This window comes from Carassius gibelio, chromosome B18 (assembly GCF_023724105.1).
Source record: "Carassius gibelio isolate Cgi1373 ecotype wild population from Czech Republic chromosome B18, carGib1.2-hapl.c, whole genome shotgun sequence".
Classification (NCBI taxonomy): domain Eukaryota; kingdom Metazoa; phylum Chordata; class Actinopteri; order Cypriniformes; family Cyprinidae; genus Carassius; species Carassius gibelio.
The window spans coordinates 12,272,999-12,280,415 of NC_068413.1; the positions used below are offsets into that span (position 1 = coordinate 12,272,999).

Here is a 7,417-nt window from a genome sequence, read left to right on the forward strand (position 1 = left end):
GTTGTATTTACAACACTGTTCCAGAACAGTTCAACCCAAATACTCAGATGTGTGCAGCACATTTTATGGAGGACAGTTTCCTGACCCTGGGAGAGAAGACTACAATGCTGGCAGTTCTGACTCACAGTCTGTAAGTACGTTTAGATATGTAAAGCGCATTACACATTAGCACATTAATAGAGAGGCAAAGGTAAGGAAAAGATTTGGTAGGAAAAAGTGTACAAGCAATAGGGACAACTACACCCTGGAGAGGATTGTGAAACAAAACCCATTAAAAAATCTGGGGGAGATTCACAAAGAGTGGACTGCAGCTGGAGTCAGTGCTTCAAGAACAACTACGCACAAGACATGGATTTAAGCTGTCGGATTCCTTGTGTCAAGCCACTCTTGAACAACAGACAGCATCAGAAGCGTCTCGCTTCAAAAAGGACTGGACTGCTGCTGAGTGGTCCAAAGTTATGTTCTCTGATGAAAGTAAATTTAGCTTTTTCTTTGGATAGTAACTGGTTTTAGGACCATGGTATCCCTGTTCTTAATTGGCAAACTCGCCTGAGAAAATCTATGGGGTAAAGATGCGATATGCCAGACCCAAGTATGCGGAAGAGCTGAAGGCCACTATCAGAGCAACCTGGGCTCTCATAACACCTGAGCAGTGCCACAGACTGATCGACTCCATGCCATGCCACATTGCTAGAGTAATTTAGGCAAAAGAAACCCCAACTAAGTATTGAGTGCTGTACATGCTCATACTTTTCATTTTTTATACTTTTTAGTTGGCCAATATTTCTAAAAATCCTTTCTTTGTATTGGTCTTAAGTTATATTCTAATTTTCTGAGATACTGAATTTGGGATTTTCCTTAGTTGTCAGTTATAATCATCAAAATTAAAAGGAATAAACATTTGAAATATATCAGTCTGTGTGTAATAAATAAATACAATATAAAAGTTTCACTTTTTGAAGGTAATTAGTGAAATAAATAACATTTTTGATGATATTCAAATTAAATGACCAGCACCTGTATGGCTTCAGACGTTTGTTCTAATCGAAAGCGAGTGCCCTGTGAAGTGGACATCACAGGGTATTCCGCCATGGTTCCAGTTTGAAGCGAACGTATATGTTCCATTCAAAGTGCATTGAAGTGTGCGAGACATGAATTTAAATTGTATTTATTCACAGAGGTATATGATGTCCAGTGTTGGGCAGTAACGCATTACTTAGTAACGTGTTACTGTAATTCGATTTTTTTTTTATTATTAACGGAGTAATCTAACTCGTTTTAATTTTCAAAATAGTAATTAAAGTATAGTTACAAGCCGAGGTCTCTATACGTTACGCATTGTTTTATAATCTAGAGATTGTAAAAAGGATGTAGCACATGCACTAAGTCAAGTGCCAGTGGATTAGAGACCTTCTCCCGCGAGACCCGACGCAACAGAGTGCAGCACGTGGGACAAGACTTGATAGGCGAGTGCAGAGACTCTTGTGTGTGCAGGATTCGGGATAATAAAATAATGAAAATAAAATTTTAAAACAGAGACTTGTGAGATTGCGATGAACTGAGATGTCTTTTAGAAATTATAAATGCAGCGCTCTTTGCTTTTACATTCTGCCAAACCATGGACGCAGCAGCAACTTGCTTCAGTTAAAAATAACAGTGTTCTGTGAATGTTGATGCTTTAATAACAAATATTTATCGGGAGCGTGTATGCTGGGATTTCACAAATTTTATAGAGAAAAAAGTAATGTAACTAGTAATGTAACTAATTACTAATTACTTTTGAAATAAACTAATCAGAACAGTAATGTGATTACCTTTTAAAGGAGAAACCAGTAATCAGTAATTTGATTACATTTTCAGAGTAACTTGCCCAACACTGATGATGTCACATTTGTCCGTGTGTGAAGACATTGCGCAGCGCAAATCCATTAATGAATGTACCGAAATGAGGTAACTTCAACAGATTTCTCTACTCGGAGAGTAGGGAGCAATAAACACTATGTAGTGACTATTTTAATGGGAAGACAGTGCATGCACGGAGCTCACTTCTAATGAGCTGATTATCTGAATTAGGTGTGTTAACAAAGAGACATGCAAAATATGCAGAGCTGTGGGGCGCGAGGACTGGAATTGAGAACCGCTGGTGTAGAGTAGCAATTGTTGTTTGTTGTTTCTCCGATCACAAATGCAGACATGGGTTAATGTTTACGCGGCACATTGCAACGCAACACATAAAAATACAGTATAAGTCATTATATTCAGTAATTATGGCCCCACTGGATGCCACCATGTCTTGTAGCGCCAGTGAACAACGAGACACGCATCACAGTATGGTAAGGTGCATAACATTTCCATCACTCGTTTGAGGCATTTGGCCAATCACAATGCACTGGATAGCAGGCCAATCAGCGTACACTTTGCTTTTCAGACTGATGAGCTTTGTTAAAAACGACATGTTTCAGAAAGCCGGGGCATACAGGAGAATCAATAATGTACAGTACGTGGAAAATAATGTTTTTTTTTTTTTTTTTTTTTTTTTCTAAATGGCATAAACACATTTCATTACACCAAATACACAAAATAGTGTCATATGACCCCTTTAAGACAATTTTTGAACATGTTAAAGCTGAACTAGGGTTATTTTAGATCAGTGCAATACTGACACACATATTCGGAATTTACTACACATATAGTAGATCTGATTCAATAAATAGGGAGCTGCCTCCATAAGGAATTTTATAAACACACCTGGAATAAAAACTTAAACTTTAGATTAAACAAGGTAACTTAAGGTTCAGGTATTCATTTTTCCACTCTGTTTTGTTCACAGTTGAATATACAAGCCATTTCATGAACGTATGCACTACCTAGTGGACCTTTGTGTTGAGCACTTAAACACTGGCATGCACAAGTACCCATGGACTCAAAATCAGGATTCAAATTGATAGTGTGCACAGATATTAGTACTAATGACTAAAATGACATCATCTGAACTCTCCGTGAGTGGAACATGGACAAGGAAAGTCTAGCTTTAAGAGTCATCATAATTAAAGTGGCATTGCATGTACTGTATCTTTCCCAGAGGGCGATATCAGAATGCACTGGGATGACCTCAGTGAAAAACTAAAACCCCAGCATGGTGGATGACAAAAGTCAATTATTAAAATACTGTCACTTTTTCAACTCACTTTTTTGATTTATAATACAGATTCAAATCACAGTTGAATCTGTTTCACAGCAGTTAACATAATTTAACAGAATCAGTAATGCAAACCTCTTCAAATATGAGACAAATTCTAATTCTGCTGTAAAGCAGCTCTAACGAAGACAACAGTGTCTTTATTCAGCTCAATTTAGTGATTCAGTTCAATAACTGTGGAAAATTCATCAGCTATGAAATTAGTTCAATTCAGCTATAAGCAGCTCTACAGAGGGCAATAGTGTCATTATTCTGCTCAGTTCAAGTTTTATTCTCATCCAGTAGTGTCAGTGCAGTCAAATTGATAATATTACTGAATATTAAGTGTCTTTTAAACTCAGACCCAAGCCAAAGGCGACCCAAAAAAATAAAAAAAAATAATAAAAAATAAAATAATAATAATCAGGTGACAGAAACGGAGAAAAAGCTAGGGAGAAACAAGGCTCAGTCACTGGACAATTTCTCCTCTGGCCATAATGAACAAACACAGTGTGATATTGGGAGAACAACCAAGATCAGCCAAACCAGCTAGTTTAAAATGCTTTATTTCAGCAGAGAATTAAAATAATTAAAAATGTTCTTTGTATACTGTTTGAAGGAAAAAAGTATTGTCTATGTAACACTTCAAATCATCCACTTCCAACTACAAAAGTACATTTAAAAACAATCAGATGGTTTGCTGGTCTTAGTTACTTTAGTAGCCTAGCTTAGAGATTTTGGAAACTGTATGGCACTTTTAGCCAGATAAATCCAGCTTAGGCCGACTTAAGCAGGTTTTTAAACAGAGCTGAGGTTTATAATTAACAGAACTGACTGATTGCTCAATGCAATGCTGACACACAAATTTGGAATTTACTACACACACAATGTCTGTTCATTCAGAGGACTTTGTCCTGGTTTCCAGCTTGTGAATGTGTGTGAGGGTAAACAATACTGCAATGACACAAAGACACTGTCAAGACCGCTAAGCTAACAACGCTACACGAAGGGCCATACGATCTGTAGCTTCAGCCAGACTAAACAGCACTCCTCCAGAGACTCCCTGACCTTGCAAAATATTAGGGGACACACGATCCAACTATAATGCAACATGGAAGTAAAATCAATGGAGGACACCCCCTTCAACCAGCTCAACTTTAAGAGCTCCAGCAACTTCTTCAGTAAAAATCACCTACTGCAATGCTAAAGCCTGGCATTCGCATCTTCGCGAAGGGACACTAAGCGTCTTAGAGTCAAAATGTCTGTCGAAATCCTTCAACTGCAACATTACGACTGTGGAATTTTGACATATCCTGGGGAAAAGCTGCTGCTTGTTTTTTTTTTTTTTTTCATTCAGGCTCACTGTCTGGTAGGAGAAAAAAATCAATAAAAACACTCACTGAGAAAACAGTTTTTTTGGGCAACGCGTGATACATGGACTAATCATTCTGGGAACATTCAGTCTACAGCCATTTCATGTCTTGCTTGTTGGACGGAGTGACAAAATTTAAGCTTTATCTTTTTTTAATAGAGAGAGGACTCAGGTTAGTTTGCTTCTTTTGGACACTTCGGATCAATTTATTGATGTGTAGAATATGTGAATGTGAAGCAATGCTCACATATTCCAGCCTCTCACAGATAAAGCATGCTAGCTGCAGGAGCCAACCACATCCTGAGTAAACATAACCTTCTCCCCGATGGGAAATCATAAATTGACCCCCAACATGCCCACATGGTCCCATTCCACCAATCACAGTGGGCCCTTTTTTTCTCAAGTCTGCAGATTTTACAGATCCTCATCACAAAAGAAAATCTTTACACTATTTGATTCTGACATTGAGACTAGCCTACTGTTTCTTTGATGAACCCCAGAGGACTTTTAAAATGCACATACCATTAATCTGTCTGAAATCTACAACTGCTCAGGTTGAAAAAGAGCAAATTAAGATTGTGAAAGACTGGATTAGAAGCTACAACTATAATGCAGGAGATTTGTATTCACACAGTGCAGTAATTACTCGAACTTGGCCAATCAATTATTTATGCAAAATTGACATGGAGGCTGCTGGTATTTTCCGTCTCCTGATATAACAGGGAAAAATCCTCTGGATAAATTAGTCATGACCACATATGCACGTGGAGCAGTCCAGACACATGAAATATTAAAAAAAGAAAAGAAACAGACAAAGTACAGGATTTCACAGTGAGCGAAAACACTGTTAACTTGTACTGTATATTTAAAACAAACAAAAAATATATTTATATACATACATACATACACACACACAGGCAAATAAAAATTTTAATTATAATTATAAAAAAAAACTTACTTGAATATGTTTATGCATTATATTTAATATTTCATTTTTTTTTTAAATTATATCTTATGTTATTTAATGCATTTCATACAGCTGGAATATAACGTAACAAAAAAATACTGGCAATTATGTAAATAGAATTCACCAGCTGTGTTTGAGCACATCATAGAAGGAAAAAAAAAATGCAAGAGCTGCAAGAGGGGCTTTACCCTGTCCATAGTATGAAGCATTGTCCACGCACACACCCTGTCCCTCATGCATAAATATGCAGGAAAATCAATCTACATGTCACATTCATGCTGAAACAGGAAGATATTTCCCACATTAGGTCAGCATAATTTACAAGTCTTAGTGGACAAAGTGATAAAACCTTAACTAAAAAGCACAAAAACCAATCACAGCTGCAAGTTCACCTGTTCATTTAAACCTCCAGAATAAAACAGATGTTCTTACTTTCAAGCCACAATGAAAGATCCATTCAGAGCACAGTTCTCTTCTGAAAAAGCTGCAGTCCAGGTGATATGCTGACCCAGCTATGAGCCAGCACAGGAATCCATCCTTTCCTAACCATGGTAACCAACACCTTACTAGAAGCGGTGCGTGCGTGCATGCGTGAGAGCCGCTGGAGGACAGCTGACAGCGGCAGCCTCAGGAAGCCAAATTCAATCTATTGCCATGGCACCAGTCCTGCGGTGACAGCAGGCTTTCTGCATGCAGACCTTTTCATTCAGCTTTTCAGCAGACCCTAAGCCCAAAACCCCTGTCTTGCCTCGCTCCCTTTAAAACCTGCAACACATGCCATTTGTCAGCTTGGAGAGAAATTACCTCGTCCGATGAGAGAGAGGGTCTTTTCCGTGAGCAGGCGAGTCTCAGCCGTCACAGCCAGAAGAGGAACAGTAGCTCTGCAGGGATCCCCAGAGATGCCCAGGGCTGCAGCTCACACGGCACAGCACACACAAACGCCAGCCACCACCAGCACCAGCAGCAGCAGCAGAGGCAGCGGCAGAGGATGGGAGGGAGAGTGAGAGAGGCTGTGAGAAAGCAAGAGAAAGAGAGAAAGGGGGGAATGAAACACAGCAGAGGGGGGCTGCTCATTCTGAGGCAGCCAGGCACATTACATCATTGCTTTCCACTCCTGAGGAGGCAGAGCTGAGGAGAGGGGAGAGGAGGCACTCCCCTTTACACCTTCTGTCTGATAACGCAAGTCTGTTAGTACAGAACCTGCAGAGGAAAAATACACTGCAGCCGGCTCATACTGCAGTTATGAAAAGGATTATCATCAGATTGAGATGGATTTAAGGTTTATGCACAATGGTTTTACATATGTACACACACACACACACACATTTTGGCATCGTTAATGGATAGCAGGATGGATATATATATATATATATATATATATATATATATATATATATATATATATATATATATATATATATATATATATATCAAAGCAAAAAAGCATATTGTAACAACCACGTGGAAACATTAGAAACCAAATCAAATCATCTTAGCAACAACATAGCAGTACACTGAAAAACAATAAAATAAAAAAATAAAATACACCCTAGCAACCACATGCTGACAATTATGGCACCCTAGCAACCACACAAAATTGGACTACAAACCAAATCTATTTATATAAATCAATATATAAAACATGCCATAGTGGACAGAAACAGAATAAAAATAAAACATATTATTAAAAGTGTTTCTGTCTATGATGGATGTGGCGTGAGGCAGGCGCTAAAGTTTTTTAGTTTTTCTTTTTCTTTTCTTTTTTTTTTTTTTTTTACTTTTTTCAACGTATAACAATATATTTTTTACTATACTATATTTGCATTCAATTACTAAAAATCTAGTTACCGCTGCTGATGGGTGTTTCTAACACAGCAGGTGAGACTTCTTTTTCATCATT

The 7,417-nt window shown here is 38.0% G+C and overlaps 1 protein-coding gene across 1 annotated transcript in view; it reads right to left on the minus strand.

Moving 5' to 3' along the window:
- LOC127977159 (semaphorin-4B-like) overlaps nt 1–6,518 on the minus strand; it is a 66,758-nt gene extending 60,240 nt beyond the window's left edge. The window contains exon 1 of the mRNA XM_052581871.1: nt 6,322–6,518. The gene's annotated coding sequence lies outside the window, so the exon portion shown is untranslated. The remainder of the gene's footprint in view (nt 1–6,321) is intronic.
- Between the last annotated feature and the right edge of the window lie 899 nt (nt 6,519–7,417).